The 22,116-nt window shown below is 35.9% G+C and overlaps 1 non-coding gene across 1 annotated transcript; it reads right to left on the bottom strand.

Moving 5' to 3' along the window:
- Positions 1-21,619: 21,619 nt before the first annotated feature.
- On the bottom strand, positions 21,620-21,735 carry LOC130801973 (U5 spliceosomal RNA). Its single transcript, XR_009039695.1, has one exon. It is a non-coding gene; the product is annotated as a U5 spliceosomal RNA (small nuclear RNA).
- Between the last annotated feature and the right edge of the window lie 381 nt (positions 21,736-22,116).

Below are 22,116 nucleotides of genomic sequence, written 5' to 3'. Positions count from 1 at the left end.
CTTCCAAAATATGAAAACGCGACGTGGGCATTTGCCTTAATTTATTCAATGGTGATTGTAATTTTTTTTATTATTGACATCACTTCTTTTTTTTCTGGATCCGCCACTGGTTGGGTCGGTGGCAGTGGTGTTTTTGGATCATTCATATATTTCATTGATGAAACAATACATATATTCACTTGACTCATTTGAACTCTATTTTGTCCATGAAACTACGAGTGCAAATAACTAAAATTTTTACCGATCATATTGAGAATTTTAGGCCAAATTATTTCAAGTGTTTCCATTATTTGAGGATATATAAGTCAAATCATTTTGCTTTTATTCATCCAATGTTGAAGTTCGGTTTGATCCACTATCTAAAGGAATAGATGACCCATAGAACGTTCCCAAACTAGCTTCAACTAAGTGGTTTCGGTCTAAAAAAATAAGTCCACATATTGCCCAATTCAATGCATTGGCTGGATCCGGGTACGATCTAATAGTGGTTCAAACTATCTACATCAGATCCCCGAAAACCTACCTACATTGAATGTATTGGCTGGATCCGGGTATGATCTGACGGTGGTTCAAACTATCCACATCGAATCCCCGAAAACCTTACCTACACTAGTGGAAAAAAACGTATTTGCTGCTTATCATTTGCTGCGGTTTTTGTATATTCGCAGCAATAAATAGGAAAAATATTTGGAAAAAAAAAAATAAAACTAATTGCTGCGGTTTTTGTTGGTTGACCGCAGCAAATACGCCATTCTAATATTAATTGCTGCGTTATCTATTGGCCCGCAGCAAATAATCCAAAATTACCGTTAATTAATAGCTGCGGTTGGCTAGGGCCCGCAGCAACTAACCGTATTAATTGCATTTATTGCTGCGGTTATCATTGAGCCCGCAGCAAATATCCAAAAATAACCGTTTTAACACAACAAAATTTTTAAAAAAAAGCTTTTATTGCTGCGGTTGGTTGAGGCCCGCAGCAAATAATCTATCTTATTGCATTGTATAGAACATGCTTCTTCATCACTTTAATTACACAGCCCGCCATTTCTTTTTCACAAAACTCGACTACACAACGTTTCCTCTTCTCAAACCCATTGAAAAAACTCGACTACAACGTATCGTTCTTCATCTTCACCAACGTAAGATTAAGCATAATCAAGATTTGTGTTCGTTTCTTGTGTTCATCTTCATCCTTCTCTCAAACCATTATCACGCCATTATCACGCCATTTTCTTCTTCTTGTTCTACATTTTCTCTCAAACCCACGAAATTCAAGGTATCTTTTTCATTTTGATTTTGTAAATTAGGTTTAAATTTTTCATACTTTATGAATGTGTATGTTGTTGTTTTTAAGTTTTAATTTTGATTTGTCATACATGTTCGTTTATGCACTAGAAATTATAGAAATTCAAGGTTAGCTTGCTACTCTGATCTCCTTTCTACTTAAATTTGTTTCATCTCTTTCGATTCAGAGATGAAAATTTTAATATGAAAATATTAATATTGCATTCTTATTTTCATGTTATTTCTATTATAGTTAATACAAAATAATAATACTCCTAGTTGATAAATAATACTAGTATAATATTATTTGTGGAGTAAATAATTTTTTGTTCAGAAAGTATTTTTAATTTTTAAGTTTCTTGTTCGTTTAAGTTTTAAATGTGTATGATTCGTTTATGTTGTTGTTAGAGTTCATTGATGTATGAGTTGTTTGTAGTTTGTGATTAGAATTATAGAATTATATAATTCACTAGAAATAATATGCAAATGAACTAATCAAATTCTATAATTCACATTCATATAAATCAATTTTATTTGTAAATTTCAACAACGCTTTTTTTTTAAAAATCATTCCCTTAACTGAAAAAATAATGCATGATACATAATCTATAAATCAGTCCTTCTTGGTAAGCCACTAGACCGGATTTTAAGGGTTAATTGGACTTATGCTTGTTTGTACTCTACGTCTAGTTTGTAGTATCATAAATTTTCAAATAAGATCACTATTAGGTTAATTTGATGTATATTAAAGTCAATTATAACTTTAAATTTATTTTTTTTAAAATTTTTAGAAAGATTATTTATAATCAAAGAGTATAAGTACCTTCAAATAATTTGTAGCAATTCTAAAGTGACCAATTATAGTTATAAAGTAATCACCTACAAGTTTAAAATGATCACTTTTTATAGTATTGAAGTCATCATTAACAATCTTAAAAAACATTATTAATTATTAATTTTTATTGTTTTCATATGAATATTATTAATTATGGTTACTATAATAAACATCATTTGGATAGTGTTAAATGAACATTGTGTTATTATTTGGGTTAATTAGTGTTAAATGAATGATTATTACTTAATTTTGTGGTTATTTAGAGTTCGTTAAGTATATATGTTTAAAAGTTGTGTATTAATTTTGTTTTGAATCAATTAATCACACTAATTAGGATGACAAACGATCGTTCTTGGATGTATGGAAGCATTGAATCGTCGGAATTTATTGATGGCGTATTAGAATTTTGTAGTATTGCGGTTGAACATCAAGTTAGGACGGGGGGAGTTGGTTTTTATTGCCCATGTGTCAGTTGTGGCAATGTATCAAAGGTAGATAGTCTTGATATCCTTAGGGAGCACATACTTCGACGTGGGTTTAGGCCTCAATATCATGTTTGGGTTTGGCATGGTGAGGAGGGAGTTTACAAAGAGAAAAGTGTTGTTGAGGACGTCAATAATGTGGCCGATGTCAATGAGGATGTAGTAGATCATGTTGATGGGTATGAGATAGATGAAGAGAATGTCGATGAGGATGTGGATCGTGTTGATGAGATGATGGAGGGAGTCGAGGATGAGTTAGGAAAACGTCCTCGTGTTTTTGACTTGTTGACAGAGGCTTCTCAAAGCCTTCGTACCCTGGATGTACGAAGTTCACCAAACTAACAGCAGTGTTGACAATTTTCAACATTAAGTCAAAGTTCAATTGGAGTGACGCTAGTTTCACAATGTTATTAGAAGCGTTAGGTGAGATGCTTCCTGAGGGAAATGAACTTCCAAAGTCGACATATTATGCCAAAAAGCTCATGTATCCTTTCGGCTTAGAGTACCAGAAGATTCATGCGTGTCCGAATGATTGTGTGTTGTATCGGAATGAAAACGAGAACTTAGAAGAGTGTCCTAGGTGTGGGTTATCGCGCTACAAGCGTAAAGGGGCTCGGGATGCTAAAGGGCCCCCGGCTAAGGTATTGTGGTATCTTCCAATAATACCTAGATTCAAGCGCTTGTTTTCTATAAAGAAAGATGTGTTAAATTTGAGGTGGCATGCAGATAGGGTGAAGAAAGGTCACTTGCTCACACATCCATCTGATTCTCCGGAGTGAAAGAGTATTGATAGGTTGCATAAGACTTTTGGGGATGAGGTTCGTAATTTAAGGCTCGGACTTTGTACGGATGGAATGAACCCATTCGGCAATCTTAGTTCTCAACATAGTACTTGGCCGGTACTTTTAGTGATCTATAATTTGCCACCTTGGTTGTGTATGAAGTGTAAGTACATAATGCTTTCGCTTCTTATCTCGGGTCCTAAACAACCTGGCAATGACATAGATGTGTATCTTGCACCTCTCTTTGAGGATTTGAGAAAGATGTGGGATGAAGGCGTTTCAGTGTTTGATGCATATGCTAATGAAGAGTTCACCTTGCGTGCAATGCTTTTATGCACCGTTAATGATTTTCCGGCATATGGCAACTTATCGGGGTATAAGAACAAAGGGAAGAAAGCATGCCCAATATGTATCGATGACATGGAATCCACATGGATTCCTAAGTGCAAATACGTATTCATGCACCATCGAAAGTTCCTCCCACGAGACCACCAATATCGTAAGAAGAAGAAGTTGTTCAACGGGGAGGTTGAGGACTGTGTAGCTCGTCGACCGTTGACCGGTTATGAGGTTTATGAACAGGTTAAGGGAGTTGAGACTGTATTTGGTAAAACGGGGCAAGTGCAAGGGGGTGAAGACCGATTATAGAAAAAAGAATCAATCTTTTGGAAGCTTCCATGTTGGAGAGATCTACAGGTTAGGCATTGTCTTGACGTTATGCATATAGAGAAAAATGTATGCGATGCCATACTCGGGACTCTCATGAACATTCCGGGTAAGACAAAAGATGTTAGGGCCGTGCGAGATTGGTTTGAATGTAAGGGTCTTCGTAGGGAGTTGTGGGCACATGTTAAGGTGAGTAAGAAAAGAAATAGAGCTTATGAAGTTGGTGGCAGTAAGAAGAAGATGAGTAATGACAAAGTTTATTTGCCTCCAGCTTGCTACACATTGTCCAAAGCAGAGAAACGGACATTTTGTGAGTGTTTGTATGGCATTAAGGTTCCGTCTGGGTACTCATCCAACATGAAGAGATTTGTGAGCCTAAATGGTGAGCTGAAGTTGTGAAGCATGAAATCTCACGATTGCCATGTAATGATGCAAGTGTTCTTACCAATTGCAATCCGTGGAATACTGCCAAAACATGTGAGATATGCTATTACCGAGCTATGTTCGTTCTTCAACACAATTTGTAGTAAAGTTCTTGATCCCTTTAAACTTGATGCACTTCAACTCGACGTGATTGTAACTTTATGCAAGTTTGAGATGTATTTTCCACCTTCTTTCTTTGACATAATGGTTCATCTTATTGTCCATCTCGTTCGTAAGATCAAGCTTTTGGGTCCAATTTTTTTAAGGTGGTGTTATCCTTTTGAAAGACACATGAGTATTTTACAAAACAAGGTGAGGAATCCAGCACAACCCGAGGGGAGTATGATTCAAGGCACTGTGAGCGATGAGATTAGTAACTTTATAGCCGAGTATTTGGCCATGGCAAAGCCTATTAGACTTCGCACCGCTAGACATGAAGGAAGGCTTGAGGGAAAAGGAACAATTGGCTCCAAATCGGTCACACCTCCTCGAGAAAGCCTTCTACGAGCACACTTGTATGTGTTGCATCATATTCCGAAAGTTCATCCTTTTTTGAGTGAGCATTTTGATATATTGCGCGCAAAACATCCTTCTAAAGGGGATAGGGCATTGATGCAGTTGTATAACAAGACGTTTATTAATTGGTTTCATAATCGAGTAATATGCGAAGAACTCAAGGGTGTATCCGAAATTGTTAAGTGGTTAGCTTTTGGTCCTCGTGATGATGTCAACAAATATGAGGGTTACGATGTCAATGGCTTCACATTTTGGACTGAGGGTCAAGACAAGAAGTCATCGTATCTACAGAATAGTGGGGTTTCTATTTTGGCGTCATCTACATTTTACGCGAGTGCGAAGGATCAAGCACCGGTTGATGCTAAATTGGTATACTACGGGCGGGTACATGAAATATGGGAGCTTGACTACTCTACTTTCAATATTGGTCTTTTCAAATGTAAGTGGGTAGATAATAATTGACGATGCATTAAAAATGACGACCCTTGTGGATTTACTCTTGTAGACTTAGCTCGTTTGCGTGATAGGGAGGAGCTATTCATACTAGCTACACAAGCCAAGCAAGTATTCAACATTGTCGACCCGTCTGATTAAAAAAGGTCTATTGTTGTACCGAGAAAAAGAAGTATCCTTGGTATAGGTGATGTTGAGGATGAGGAAGAATATGATGCTTTTGAAGACTCCCCTCCCTTTATCTATCCAAAATCAGTGGATCAAGATGATGTAGATGATGTAGATGATGTAGATGTTGGTTATATGCGTGTAGATCACACGGAAGGAATACATTTGAATTAAGTGATTCACAAGGTATGAATTTAAAGCTTTTTGAAGTTTTTTTGGCACTTGGTTTGTTTTGCATGAAACACTGCACATAACACTATTTGTTATATATTATTGTGTTGAACATATTAGAATTGTTTGTCATATTCTTAATATTACTTAGCTTATGTTCTAATATATTTCTATTCATACTCTTTCAGGTACTGATATACAATGCATTTATTCAGAGACGAAATTGTCCCCGAGATTGAGACCACGGATAATGAGCATCGTCGTAATGACAGCGAAAGAGACCAAATTGTGAGATACGAGCGTATGGCTGAAGACGCGCCACCGATTGACAATGATTTTGAAACTGAAGATGCCCCACCAATGGATGCTCTCACCACTACCAGTAAGAAAAGAAAAGGGCGAGGTCCTACAAAAAACCTCAAAGTCACAGAACCCATGCATTTGGAATACAATGCATTGGGTCAACCCTGCGGAAAATGGCGTAGGCAATATGAAAAACAAGTGGGTCTATGTATCCACAAGCTTTTCATATTGCACGCATGGAACGAGGTTCCAGAGGGTTTGAAGAACTCTCTATGGCATGATACTGTGGTAAGCAACTTTACTATTTTTACTCATTTATTTTCATTTTAAAATTAATTTGATTGATAGTAATAAATATAAATTTTTTTTGTAGAATCTTTTCCACATCGAGAGCGATGAGGACAAGAAGAATGTGTTTCTTTCAGCTGTTGCTGAAAGATTCAGAGATTTCAAATCCAAGCTAGTAACTGGCTGGATTATAAAGAGCCGTGCCCGTACGACCAAAAAGGTCAAAACGGGAAACTAAGGTGGAGAGCAAGCACCTTCGAAGATGCCCTACGAAATATGGGGTCACATATCGAAGAGGGATTGGGAGGCCTTTGTTGCCAAAAGAACAACTCCCATAGAAGTTGTAAGTATTTCATATTATATTATAGTTTACCAATTTGAATTTACTTCTTTTGATTCAGTCATTAAACTAATACATGACATTCGAAATCTATTGATTAATTAGGAAAAGCGTGGTAAAGCTTCTGATTCTGCAAGCAAAAGGAAGTTTTACCATCGCTTAGGCCAGAAAACGTACGATGAGGTCCGAAAAGAGTGGGTGGATGCGGGTTTATACTCCAATCAAAGTTCATCCATGCTCTCATCTACGACTACCTCCGCATCCGTGAATACTCTTGCTGGAGATCGGGTGCGTGATTGGTATTGCGGGCTTCATTCCCGAGATGCAAGTGGTAAATTTACCATTAATGATCCGGGAACGAAGAAGGTTGCTGATGCTGTGGTGAGTTTTGAAATTATTAAGTATATTATTAAGTATATATATATATATATATATATATATATATATATATATATATATATATATATATATATATATATATATATATATATATATATATATATATATATATATATATATATATATATATATATATATATATATATATATATATATATATATATATATATATATATATATATACATGTACGTACATTATATTATATTATATATACGAGCGAGAGTTTATTATTACAAAGAGATTAATGTTGATTATCTATGATTATCATTGGATTAATCACTGTTATTACATTGTATTATTATTGCATTATTATAAGGATAAAACGGAAAAAGAAAAAAAAATAGAGGTATTTGCTGCGGTTAGGGGCAAAACCGCAGCAAATAATGCCCCAATTATTTGCTGCAGTTTTGCCTCTGACCGCAGCAAATAATCCTCTTTATTTGCTGCGGTTTATGCCCATGACCGCAGCAAATAATGGCCTTATTTGCTGCGGTTTTGAACCGCAGCATTTAAAGTAGGACATTTGCTGCTATCACTATTGCTGGGGCCAAAACTGCAGCAAAAAATGGCAAAAAAAACGGCAGCAAATGAGGTTTTTTCCACTAGTGCTACATTGAATGTATTGGCTGACACTGGTTCAAACTATCTACATTGGATCCCTGAAAAACTACCTACATTGATTGTATTGGCTAGATCCAGCTATGCTCTGACAGTGGTTCAAACCATTTATCCTTGAAAGAACAATCCCAAGTGACTCGATACATGAAGCAAAAAAATCACCATCGCCTTCTAATGAAATGTTACATAAAGGATGCAAATCTTTGATTAGTATTGTCAAGTGAATAATATATTATATTAATCTGATGATATTCATACGGTTATTCTTGCTTTTATTCATCAACGTATATCGAGTGTTTTATAGTTGTTGTATTCATCGGTCAACATGAAAAGTGATGAAGTATGATATTGACACATATCGGAAGAATATTATATTATTTCTGCATGGAAATTCAATACTTCAGCATTATTATTCGTATTACATCGGATCTTATTTACATGTGGTTTTCAATGATGAATGTATACTATCATCTAAGCTTTCAGCTAGTTTGAAAGACATATTATTATTGAAGTCCCAAAACATGGGCGTTATTTGTTATATTATTAAATCATTTCAGCATTCAACTAGTTTGAAGTCATATTATTATTAAAGTCCCAACACGTGGGCGTTATTCGTCATGTTATGGAATCATCTAAGCTTTCACTTAGTTTAAAAGTCATATTATTATTAAAGTCCCAAAATGATTGATGTTGGGCGATATTTTTTTTTTAGTATTTATCTTAATCATCAAACTTTCACCTAGTTTGAAAGTGGTTCCTTACGAGTGTCAACTAGCTTGATAACTCGGGCTCTTATTAAGCCCCAAAACGAGTGATTTTGGGCGTTATTTGTCAAAGTATTCATAGCGAGTACCACCTAGCTTGATAACTTAATCCCTTGATCATTTATTAAGCAGACCTATGTCCGATCAGTATTTTCATCAATGTTTTCGAAGGATTCACCTAGTATGATTTCTTATCTAAGTCCCGGGTGATTGACGGCTGGGCAAAGCGGACCTATGTCCGATCATAATATTCATCAATGTTTTCGAAGGATTCACTTACTATGATTCCTTATCTAAGTCCCGGCTGATTGAAGGTTAGGCAACGTGGACCTATGTCCGATCTGAATATTCATCAATGCTTTCGAAGGATTCACCTAGCATGATTTCATATAATTCATTGGGTTTCCACCAAGCATGGGCCCACCGAGGCAAGATTTCGAAGTTTATTTTATTTGGACCTAATTGTATGGTTTTTTCCGAACATTTAATTGGTTTGCATCACAGGTATGTCGCATACATCATTTGCACCCGACTAAGCTTTTATCTTCCTACCGTTACTCTATACAAATACACCACCTTCTTACTTACAATCTATACTTAACCTAACATCCTTCAATTGATCTGAACTCATTCTATAATTTGTTAATCTTACATTATTCATCAATTATCATATATTCATTATTTTATGTTCCCGATCTAACTTGAGCGCCGGAGGGGTTTACCGGGAAACCACCCCGGGCAAGGCTAACATTGTATTGCAAGATTTGAGGTCTTATCAGTGGAAGGATCATAAGCACTTTCAGCATATTAACAATTGTACCCAATTACACGTATCTCAAGGTAATTTAAGTGTCTTTTACACTCTCTCGTTTCATTACCGAAACAGATTATATTGATTTATTACTTTACTCCTAATTTAGTGTTGATAGAAATAAAAACTACTAGTTGATTAATAGTGCATTTTGTCAATTACTTGGATATAAATTAAGCTAACAATTTATTTTTTGATAAATTATAATTTTAGACCAATATGAGTATTATGGTATTTTATTTTGAGACTTGATAATTTTTCAATCGTATTGTTAATTTTTGAATAGTTAGCAGTATTGTAGACAAAGTTCTACTTTTGAGTAGAATAACACTTTTATTAGTACCTCTTTGCCAAGAGCTATAATAGGGTTGACTTTCATTAACTAGGTCAAATTTGAAGTTGACTTAATTACTCATTATATTAGTTTGATATTTACACAAAAGTTGAAATTTATTGATTGAAAATATTATTTGACTTAAGTATTTTGAAGTTGAATTTGAGTGTAAGGCCTATTTTGGCATCTCATGAACGTTGCGATAATGATTTAATATTTAAAAGTTTTGAGTTTTAAATATTTTGTGAGAGAAGGAGCCATAAGAGTGTAGGCCTGTTTTGGCATCTCTAAATGGTTAGAACATGCCTCTGATGATTTTTATATAACTGGGTTAATTGTTGTCGTCTCGGTACCCAGTGGTGTAAGGCAAAGGAGGCATCCACTGCTAAGGAAGCATTCGCCATTCTTAGACGGGTCTATTTTATAGACTGGGGGAAACCTTATGAGGTGTTAGTGTAAGGCCATTTTGTGGGCATCTAACACCGGCGTTGTTAGCTACATTTTATCTTTATTTTTACCCTTATAAGTGGCTTGTTTAGCGTGAGGAAACTACATGTTATTGCATTGGTTTATTGGATTTTACGCTTGTTTTGTTGCTTTGGTATTTTATTTCATTTCAGGATCTAATCATCTACACCGAGCACAAACTAGACCCTTTGGTTGCATACATTGCCCACCTAAACACCGAGGGCTCAAAGAAGTGAAACATCATGAGCCAAGCCACAAGAACAAGCCAAAAAGAAGCCAAAATAGATCCACTCGACTAGAACAGGCTCGAGCCAAGGTGTCTCGAGCAGCATTGCTCGAGTCAAAAGTTGAGAATTACACATCTGATGCTCGCTCGACCGGTCGAGCAAGTTGGCTCGGGTCAAGCAAAGTGCATTCACATATCCAGAGCTTCTGATCATCAGCAGGATTTAATTCAGGAGCACAGTACATCCGCTCGATTGGTCGAGCACAATGGCTCAGGTCGAGCGGAGCTGAATTTTACATTTTGTCCAATTTTAGAATTTTCTGATGTTAAACCTGAAGGTGGCTCAATTGGTCGAGCGGGATTCGCTCAAGTCGAGTGAAATGGGCGGCAGCAACATGTGCGATCTTTTTAAAGCATCATTCGAGGACCAATTATATTTGTTGCTTTTAATTGCTGCTGCCAAGACTGCTAGGCACCCTACCCTATCCACTCCACCCCCCTCCTACAACCTAGGGGTGGTGGAGCAATCATGAAACCACCACCCCCCCCCCCCCCACTTGTTTTTGAAGTCTATAAATAGAGAAGAGGAAGAGGGAGCTATCATCTGAGTTTTCACCTTTCATTTGGAGTAATTTTTATGTATTCTTCATAACTTTGCTTTCATTTCAATTAAGAATTAGTGTTAGCATAATTTCCCTTTCAATACAATTAAGTATTTTCACTTTCCAAACACAATCTTAACTTCATCCTTTATTGTAATATTTTGCAACTTGGAATTCTTCAACCATTGATGTACTATTATTGAAGTTTTGGAAGGTATTACTTTGAATTAACAATTCATCTTGTTTATCCTTAGATTGAGCTTAAAAGAGTAACTTTTATTCTTGCTTATGTTGTTTTCAATTCATGTCACTTAGTTATCTTTGATTGTTTGCCTTTAGTTTCATATATTCTTGCTTATAGTTCTTCAACTTATATTGCACTCATCTCTTTAGGATACTCTAACTAAATTTATTCATCTATGATTCTTGGCTTGTTTGCAATCTACAATTTCAATATGAATATGAGTGAGTAGTTTGTTTTGGCTTAGGCTAGGCATCATCACCATGTATGTAGTTTGAATTACTTGTTTTACCTTTGGCTTGGTTGTGTTGTTTATGATTTAAGATGGATTTTGCTATCATGTTGTAGTGTCGTTGAATTGAGGGCGAGAGTCGATTTTTAACGATAAGCTATGCTTAAAAGTTAAGACATCTCCATGAGAATAGGTAGATGTTTGATTGGAAATGTTGCATGTGTGTTTCATGTCTTAAATTATGCTTAGCTCCATGAGAATAGGTAGTTGAGTATGTTTAGGAAGCTTTTGTTGCTCGAGAGAGAACATTAGTACTTATGATACATTCTTCCCCATAACAAAATATACATGACCTTAGGTTAATGTTTAGTAAACACTACTTTGGTGAGAAAGCCTAGCCTATGCCTCTTAGTTTATTGATCATTTTATCCTTGCTTTTAGTTCATTGTATCCTTATTTACATTTATGCTTTATTTTCATTAAGTACTTTTAATTGCCTGTTTTAACTATTTTTATCTCCAAACATCATATTATACGTTTTCGAACACACTAATCGATCGAGAAACTATTAACTTAACCCCCACTCCTTGTGGATTCGACCCGTACTTGCCAACGTACTACGCTATACCGTGCACTTGCGGTATTACTATTGAAGGACGTAAAGTCCCGATCAGGCGTTCGTTCCTTCTCCACTTGTTGATTATGTTTTGGAATTTGTGAAACCATACTTATTCGATTTACTAAGTTATTTAAATTAATTTATGAAATTTATGTTGTTTGAAAGCTTTAATTATTTTAAATTTGTTTGTTGGCTGGTTTTAATTTAGATTTATATGTTTATATAATTAATGATAACGGTTTAAATTACCTTGTAATTAGAGATAATATTATATATGTTTTATGATTAAGAAGGACAACTAGTTACTCCCCACTGATTATGGATTTATATTTTGATACAGATGGTGATTGATAGCATGATTACTAGCATGCGGGCCGAAAGTGTAAGAGTGGACTATAGGATTTATATAATATAAGGCGTTTTGCTTTACAATGATGTAATAGCGTTTAGCTCCTTTAAGTTTTGTATACTTTTAGGTTTAGAAGGTTTATATCGTTGTTCTTATTTATTTAAGAGTAAGTGACAACCCTTTTAAAGATTATTTCCGCAAACCTTTTCTTGTTCAGAAAAACGGGTTGTTACAAGAACCTTCAAAGTCTCTTATTTTCTCTCTCCAATTATGATGAAAATACCCTTATCATTTGGTTTAATCCTCCATGGGTTTAAAAAGTCACAAGGGATATTGTTCAGGTGGATCCCAACTCCCATATAATTTTAGCAAAGGAGACAATAGAAAATAAATTACGTTGTTACTTAGTGTGTGGTGAACTGGTGATAAGTCCACATTTGATTGTTGAGTCGTAGACGAGGCGAAGTCTACGATGCTTTGTGTTTTGTTTTTCAAGAAAAAAAACTAGAGACGTAACTTGTTAAAATATTTCTTGCTTTACTAAACAATTTTTTTTACATTTTCTATTATTGTTTTTTTAAGGGCCCGATTATACTATTTCGCCCAGGGCCTTTAATATGTCAAAGACGGCCCTGTTTATACTAATTAAGAAAATTAACGTAAAGCTTAAAGATAAAATTGCCGCAAAAATCAAGTCGGGGTAAAATGTCTTCACGCCGAGTCAGCTGCCAAAAAGAGGCAGCAGGCACCGACTCGGCTTTTGCTTCAGAAAATTGCACAAGTTGTCAAACCTCACCGCCGAGTTAGCGGTCACCTTTTTCTTCCTCAAGCTGAATCAACTTTCTTCTCTGGCAAAATTCTTGATTTTTTTACTTCACCGCCGAGTCACCGAGGCCAAAACCTCCATTTTATCATGAAATCGTGTTTACTTCACCGGCCGAGTCGCCGAGGCCGAGTCGCCGAGGCAAAAAACTCGGCTTTGGAGGCTGGAGTGAAAATCACTTCATGAACTTGATCTTTGTCCCTTTACTTGACTTCATTCACTTGGCTCAATCCTTAAAATAGCTTGCTTTTTTCTTTAAGCCCTGTAAACACGATTAGCCATAAAATCCACAAAAAGTAACTCGATTTTATCATGATTAACTCATTTTCCCACAAATTGGCCATGGAATATCAATTGGAGCAAATAAGCTAAAAACGACCCTAAAACACCACTAAACATCCAAAAAGAAGCATATAAATAATCACAATAAGTGCAAATAATTGCACTTATCACCCTACCAACAGATAAAAGCATGTTGGATATTAGCCAACTTCAAAGTTTATCTTAACGAATACAATACTTAAAGTTGAATCAAATAACCGCAAATGGACTTATTATAATAGAAGTAAGGAAAAATTACAAAAAACTACCTAATCTATAGGGTCTTTTGCAAAAAACTACCTAAATCTAATGTTTTTTGCAAAAAAATACCTTGTATGACATATTTTTTTTAGTGGCACCGTTAGTTGACCGTTAACTTAAAATTTTGATCTAGAATGTGTATGGCACGTGAATTCTCTAAATGTACCCTTCCCTCCATTCTTTTTCTAATTTTTCCTCCAATTTCCTCTTTTCCTCCAATATCTTCATTATTAACAATGCAATAGAAACATTAAATTATGCCAACTACAATGCAATAGAAACATTAAATTATCCCAACAAACAATTCATACAAACATTAAACTATGTCCATTACACATAATGTTCCACAGTTCATTAAAACTTAAAGTTTGATCAACAAGCACTAACTTAACTACAAATGATTTAAACTTGACTACTTTGATCCACTACATTGTGTGATGTAGTGGATTGATGATGAGAACTTGATGAAGTATGTGTTAAAATCACTCTTGGTGTACTGTACTTCCTTGCTCTTATTTTTTTTGCTCCCAACAACACATGACTTCTTTCTTCCTCCTTTTTATGGTGAGGTCATTGATGGACATGGTTGCTTGTTTACTGATGTAGGCATTGTTATAGGCGCAGTAGATGTTGTTGTTGTAGAGGGTACTGCTGAAGTTGTAGTGGTAGCAGTAGGGACTGTTGGGATAGATTGTTGGCGCTGACTGGTAGCTGCACTTGGTGTTGATGATGATGAAACTAACTCCTTCCAAGGACTTCCTCCCCTTGACTTCTCCATTGTGACAGGGGGTTTTGAAGGGTTTGTGCACTTCTTTCTGTTGTGTCCAAGTGTGCCACGATTGCCACACCTTCTTTTCGTGAACTCCCTCACCACAGAATCTTGCTTCTTCCCACCCCTCGTCTAATCTACCTCTTATTTCCTCTCTCTTTTATTTGGCCTACCAGGCATTTTCCTAAAAAGGCGTGGTAGAGGCTTAGGTAATGTGAAAGTAGGTCATATTTTATGACCTGGCATGCCATGAAAACTAGGTCCATATGTCTGGACATACGTCTTGACATGGTAAGCCTCATGAACACATTGTGTATAATCTAATTTTTTATTCACAATGCAGGCCATGGCATGCTTACAAGGGATGCCAATGAGGTTCCACCTACCACAATCACAATTCTTATTTGTTAAGTTCACAATTCTTAATTTTTAATAAATTTCACAACAGAAGGCATGATCACCCCTTGAAACTTACTTAACCCCTCCCTTTTAACTGTACTCCTCTATATTACGTATCTCCTAACCCATTCCGTAAGTGATATTTTAGGCTTACCTCTTGCCTCCCTTAGAACATTGTTGAATGATTCACAATAATTATTCAACCACATACCAGATTTGCTCCTTGTGGGGAATGCATGTCTAGCCCAATGGTGTAGTGGAATAGCAATTAGGTATCAAATGAATCAACATAAATCCTTTTTATTGTATTCATTTCTTGATCAAATTGAAATTGTGATGAATTGGGTATATTGAAAGTTGATTTTAACATTTAATTTCCTTTAAAGTCAACTTGATTTTACCTTTAAAGTCAACTTCAAGGTTGAAAGTTGGGTATGTTGAATTGGCATCTTCACCATCATTTAAAACAGGCTCATCTTCATCACTGTCCACTTCATCATCACCCCCATTGTAGTATATGTCCCTTGTGTCTTCTTCACCTAGCTCCTCATCATCCGTTCCATATTCCACATTCTCTGCAAACAAATCAGAATCATTTTCAGATTCACTCTCATTCGCTGCTTTGTAATCCTCATCACAGCTATCATCATTTCCAAATTCACTACTTTCATTATCAGATTCACTAGTGTCTATGTAATAGGGCTGTTGATTTTTGACTGATTTAGGCTGCAAGTATGTGTGTTGGCTGTTTCTAGAGGTGGTTTAGAGCATAAGGGCTACACTGCTTATTTTTTTTGGAATAGGAGTGCCCTGGGATGTCTTTTAGAACTAGGGTTTGCATATAAGGGTACATTGACACCCTTGTCCTTTAGTGTTGGTCCCCTTTTCACATGTGCACTTGCACTTCCCACATCATCCCTAACCTTATCTGTCGCTACACCTTTATCCTTATCCATCTCATCTCTCAAGCTGCACACATCATCATTACTTTCCATGTCATCTGTCTACTCATCAATTCCTATTTTCATTTTGGCTTTCATCTTGATGCTTGTTCTTGGTTCTTCACCTTTGTCATCACCACCATGAACAACATATAAATGGTACCAAACATCCTTTTTAGGACTTTCTAAGAAGTTTGGGATGCATTTATCATCCTTGATTTCTGTCCTACCTACAAACAATGTGTACTCATACCTCTTGTACCATAGTCTACGTACATCAGGAAATCCTAACTCTTCTCTAATCCAATGTGCTATTTCAAAGAGCAAACCTCCTCTGTATTTGGGTGTAAGCTAACCCTTAATTGCCTATACTCAGTCTTGTAGTTCTTAGTCACAAAAAAACCACCAAAATACAACCTATATTAATTGGCTTCATTATCTCATACGTTGAATAATAATAAGCAAACTTTCTACAATTCAAAATAAAGAAAACACAAGATTAAATAGAGGACAAATTATTCAATTTAACAGAAACCCTAAAATTTTATATTGAAACACAACAAATCAGCAAATGTTGAACAATTCCAAAACAATTTTAGTAAAAAAATTTACCCTTTCTTAGTTACCCATTTGAAATCAACCTTAATTCTCTTTGTCAATATCTTTTTTTGGCCATTAACAACAAATTCAGACCATCGTGACTAAAAAGAAAGAAGAAATAGATTTTTTTGGTTTTGAAAGGTGAGATTTTTAAGGAAAAAACATGCATGGACAACTGCAGAAAGAAGAAATAGATGAAGATATGCAAGCTTACCAGAGATTAGGAGAGTTATTAATGCAGCATTCAAGAGTTGATTAAGTTGTAGCAATGAGTTAAGAGTAATCTCTCCCTATGAACAGTGAGGGAAGCAATGAGAGTTGAGGGTAGGCATGGCCACGGGGCGGGTTACCCGGAACCGAACCGGTCCCGAACCGCTTGGAACCGGATCCGAAACCGGAACCGTTTGCGACAGGTTCCGAACCGCCCTGAACCGCGGAACCGTGAAACCGCCGGAAAAAAGTTGCCGGAACCGTGAAACTGCCGGAAAAAAACTTCATGAACCGGACCTAAAAACCGCGGTTTGGAACCGGAACCGGAACCGGAACCGATCCGGTTGAACCGGTCCAACAGTTCCATGGAACCGGAATCGGGACCGGTCCGGGTGAACCGGAACCGTGAAAAGTAGCCGTTATATAGCCGTTGCCATTTTTCCTATAAATACTCATCACTTTCAATCATTTTTATTCACAACTCATCTCTTCTCCTACTCTCTCTACTTACTCTCTCTACTTAATTCTTTAATTACGCAATTATTCTCTTAATTATATAATTAGTCTTTTAATTATTTCTTAATTTAGTTAATTACATAATTAGTCTATTAATTATTTATTTATTTCTTAATTCTATTATTATTTCAATATTATCAATCATGTCTTCATTTTTGAAAAAAGCCTCAAAAAAAGTTACTAAAGTGGCAAAATCATTGGGAGGTTCCAGCTCCTCCAAAAGAAAGGCCAATTCTACTCCGTCGGTATCAACAACACCTTCGATTAGTAATTATAATTATGAACCAAATTATCTAGAAGGGTACGACCCAGAATTACATAATTATGCAGAAGAAGTGGAAAGAGAAATATAAATTGATGAAGAAGAAGAACAAGAAGAGGAACCAACGACCCCTATTGGGTTACATGTATCTCGACAATCACCAACAAGATCACATGAAGAACAACAACAAAGACAAGCTCGTGGTAAACGAGTCAATTTCCAAACTATCGGTTAGTTTTATAATTTTATTCTTCAAATTAATTAAATTTTAAATTATTTATTTATTTAATTATAGTTTTATAATTTTAAATTATTTATTTAGATGAAGATGAACCAGTAAGACAACCTTTTCCGGCAATGCCACCTCCTAGTGGTAGAGCTGTTTCACATGTGTGGTCGTATTTCACAAAAGAACCAACCGACAATCCAGATATTTTCTTATGCACTTGTCAAATTTGTGAAAGTCAAGGAGTAAAACCCTTAGTTTCATACAGTTTTGCCAGAGGTAAATACTTTTTAAGTTTTTTATACATACATTATATATTCATATTTTATAAAAATTTATTTATTGTGTTTTGTGAATACGTGTTAGGTGGTGGTACGGGATCTTTTAACAAACATTTGGCAAAGAAGCATGGAATCACAAAAGAAACTCATGCAGCAAGCGGCAGCGAGACCACAAGTGGAAGCCGACAGACACAGTGGGACATTCCCAGCACAGGTATGCCTTTTAGATATAATCGTAATGATATGATTGATGAATTTTCTAGGTATGTAATTTGTGATGAATTGCCTTTTAACCACGGTGAAAGTAGGGCACACGAGCGTTTTGCTAGAATAACTTTGCAACCACAATATAGAGCAATCCCTAGGAGCACTCTTAAAAGACGCACAATTAAATTATATGAATCAATGCGCTATGAATTAGTTGAAATGTTTAAATCTTTTAATGGTAGGGTTAGCATAACAACTGACATTTGGTCTGCTCCCCCACATTTAGAATCTTATATGTGTGTAACAGCACATTGGATAGATCAAAATTGGATTATTCAAAAAAGAATAATTGCTTTTGAGACAATGCCAGAAAGACATATCGGTGAAAACATAAAATATAGATTAGTAGAGATATGTAGAGAATGGAACTTATTAGATAAGATATTTTGTTGTTCAACTGATAATGCAACCGCGAACATTAAATGTATAGAACTTTTGTATAACGAACCTGCTTTTAGTTTTATCCTTGGGGGTAGCTTATTACACATACGTTGTTGTGCGCATATAGTTAATTTATCTTGCCAAGCAGGTATAAAAGAATTAAGCGATTTATTAGAACCAATTAGAGATATAGTGAAGTGGCTTAGGATTGGAAAGATAAAGAGACGATATAAACAATTATGTGACCAATATCAACTTAAAAAAGTGTATTGGTCATTAGATACTCCTACACGTTGAGAATTAGCTATAGGTGTACATAATATATTAGAAGCGTATGACCACGCAACTAAGATTTTTTCATATGTTTATGAACCGAACGTTCACTTAGTAATAAGTGAGTGTATTACTATTTTTTATCATCTCCTTAAACATACGCATGATGATACTAACCCATATTTGAAGCCGATTCTTGCAGATATGATGGAAAAATGGAAGGCATATTTTACCGATTTTCCTTATATTTATGGAATTGCAACCATTTTAGACCCATGTTTTAAAACTGAGGTCCTTACTAAAGTAATAAGATTTTACTACCAATCGTTAGATCGCCCGCCTACTGATGTACATAATTATGTAGGAACATGTAAAAAATATTTAGCAGAACTCTATGATTATTACGCTAGTGTATATAACCCAAAACGCGATACGTCTAGGCATGCTAGCGTTTCGGCACATCCCACTTATTATAATTCGGTAATAGCTAATATAATGAGTCAAGATGATAGTTTTGTAGGATCATCTTCTTCTTCCTCCACCTCATATTTAGAATTAGATAGTTATCTTAAACACCACTTTGAAATAGACCAAGGTAGCTATAACATTTTAGAGTGGTGGAAAGAAAAATCTGTAAAATTTCACATTTTATCGAAAATTGCAAAGGATATCCTTGCGATTCCCGCGTCAACAATTGCGTCGGAGTTTGCTTTTAGTGCAGGTAGAAGATTTTTGGACGAAAAGAGATCTCGTCTTGCTCCACATAGTATTCAAATATGTGTTTGCAAGAAAGATTGGGATCAAGCGGAGATTCGAACACAAGGACTAAGGAATGATGATGATCAAGACGACGATGATGATCCATGGATGATGATGGATACATCTGCATCATCGTCAGGAGGAGAGTCCGCGGAAGCATCTAACCAACCAGATGATGATGTCGAAGACGAATAGGATCAATCGGACAACGATAAATCAACATTCAACAACTATAAATAAAAGGTATGACAAAGAACTACGTGGGCTTTGATTCCTTCGGGATACGTAGGCAGCTTAGTATTCCTTTGGGTACTAGGTTCAAGTCCATTTTCTCCCTGTTTTTTATTAATCATCTTTATCGACATTATCATTGATTCGTTTTTTATTAATTTATTTTTTTCATTATTTTTAGTATATATTTTAATGACGATCACAACTTGACAAGCAATGAATTTCGCTAATAATCAAGTAATCATCAAAGGTACGTCCGCAATATTATAATATTTTTTTATTATATAAATATTTAAAAAAAAAAAATGGAACCGATGGTCCGACCCGCCCGTCCCGTGAGTTGGAACCGCCGGAACCGCCTCATGAACCGCCAAGGAACCGTTTGGAACTGCCCGGAACCGGAACCGGTCGCGACAGGTTCCAAATGGCGGAATCGGGTGGAACCGGAACGGAACCGGACCAACCCGGACCGTGGCCATGCCTAGTCGAGGGAAATAAAGTACGGTGAGGAAATTCGTAAGGTTTACTGGTTTAAAGAGAGTCACGTGCCACACACATGCGAAGTCAACGCAAAATTTGACGGTCAACCAACAGTTGACGTTAAGTGGTAGCATTTTGAAAACAATTATGTAGTTTTTTGCAAAAAAAATTAGACTAGGTAGTTTTTTACAAAAGAGCCCATATACTAGGTAGTTTTTTGTAATTTTTCCTAGAAGTAATATGATCATCGATTAAACAGTTATCAAGTTGCTTAAAAAAATGTTAACTTGAGCTATGGCTTGCTCAATTCGACCGGATAATGTGTTTACTTGTAACTTTTTTCATTCTAAAATTAAGACAACTATTTATTTCTCTTTCTTTTGCCCAATATAGTTTTGGTCATTAAAATTGAAAAATTAAGTCAATGAATCTTCATCATAAACTTTTGAAGTTAGCACTTCTCAACTCCCAATTATGTTAGTGAAATGGAAGGACAGAGGCATGGTCACGAGTTATGGGCAATGCTTTGATATGGTACGCGTTTTAGAGTTCTTACAAAGATGATCTGTGTCTTTTAGACTATTTATTTGCAACTTTGAATTTGCTATTTACTAGAGGTGTTCATTCAGTTGATAGGGTCGGTTTCGGACGGGTGTTATTCAGTTCGGTTGCATTTCGGATCGGTTATTTTTCGGCTGTGTGTTACAACGGGTCACACTCGGGTCGAGTCGGTTAGTCACGGTTCGGTTAGAGATCGGTTATTCAAGCTATCGGGTTAGTATCAGTTCGGTGTCGGTTGAAGTTCGTGTCGAGTGTCAATCGGTCTCGGGTTGTCATCGATTACTAATTGGTTCGGTTTTTTCGGGTATAGATCGGGTTCGAGCTTTATTTTTCGAGTAGTTATCGGTTACGGATAACTATTGATCGGGTCAATATCGAAATAAGTTAATAGTCAGGTTTTTAATTCATGTATGCTCATTTACTTACAAAAAAATAATTACCGATTGTTTTATCAGATATAGTAGATAGGGGTATCAAACAGGTCGGGTTGAGTCATTTTCAGGTTCGGATCATATATAAATGAGTCAATAAACCCGTAACCTGAACCTGACCCATTTAATTAATGGGTCAAAAATTGAAACTCCGACCTGATCTGTAGCAAATCGGATCAACCTGCTAATGACCCATTTAACCTACTTTGTTTTAGGTCATTAAATTCATATATTTCAGGTCATTTGACCCATTTAACCTTAATTAAAGGCTTCCTCCAAAAATAACGTATGCCACTTATTGCAGCGAGCACATGGTATTCTTTAGTAAAAGGCGAAAGAATAGTTCGCTTTGTGCTCACGGCGTGACTGCGTAAGTTGGTATGAGATCTGTGGAAGTGATTTAAAAGATTTTTCTTTTATTAGTATCTTTCATAGCCGATGTGGGATAACTTCCTTTGTTATTGAAAGTCATCTTCAGCTGACAAATCCCTTAGCCGATGTGGGACACCTTCCTTTCTTATTGAAAGTCATCTTCAGCTGACAAATCCCTCAATACATGGTAATTGGTATTATCTTAGTTTTACGAAGTATTTGGCAAATGTTGATCCGTCTTAAATTTAATAAATGGGTTAAATAGGTTTTTTTCGGGTTTAAATATTCAACCTAAACCTAACCCATTTAATAAACAGATAAGGTCGGATTTACCCATTTAATTAATTGGGTCAAAAATCTAAACCCAAACCCGCCAA

This window comes from Amaranthus tricolor, chromosome 15 (genome assembly GCF_026212465.1).
Source record: "Amaranthus tricolor cultivar Red isolate AtriRed21 chromosome 15, ASM2621246v1, whole genome shotgun sequence".
NCBI lineage: Eukaryota > Viridiplantae > Streptophyta > Magnoliopsida > Caryophyllales > Amaranthaceae > Amaranthus > Amaranthus tricolor.
This window is presented reverse-complemented; position numbering and strand designations above follow the sequence as displayed.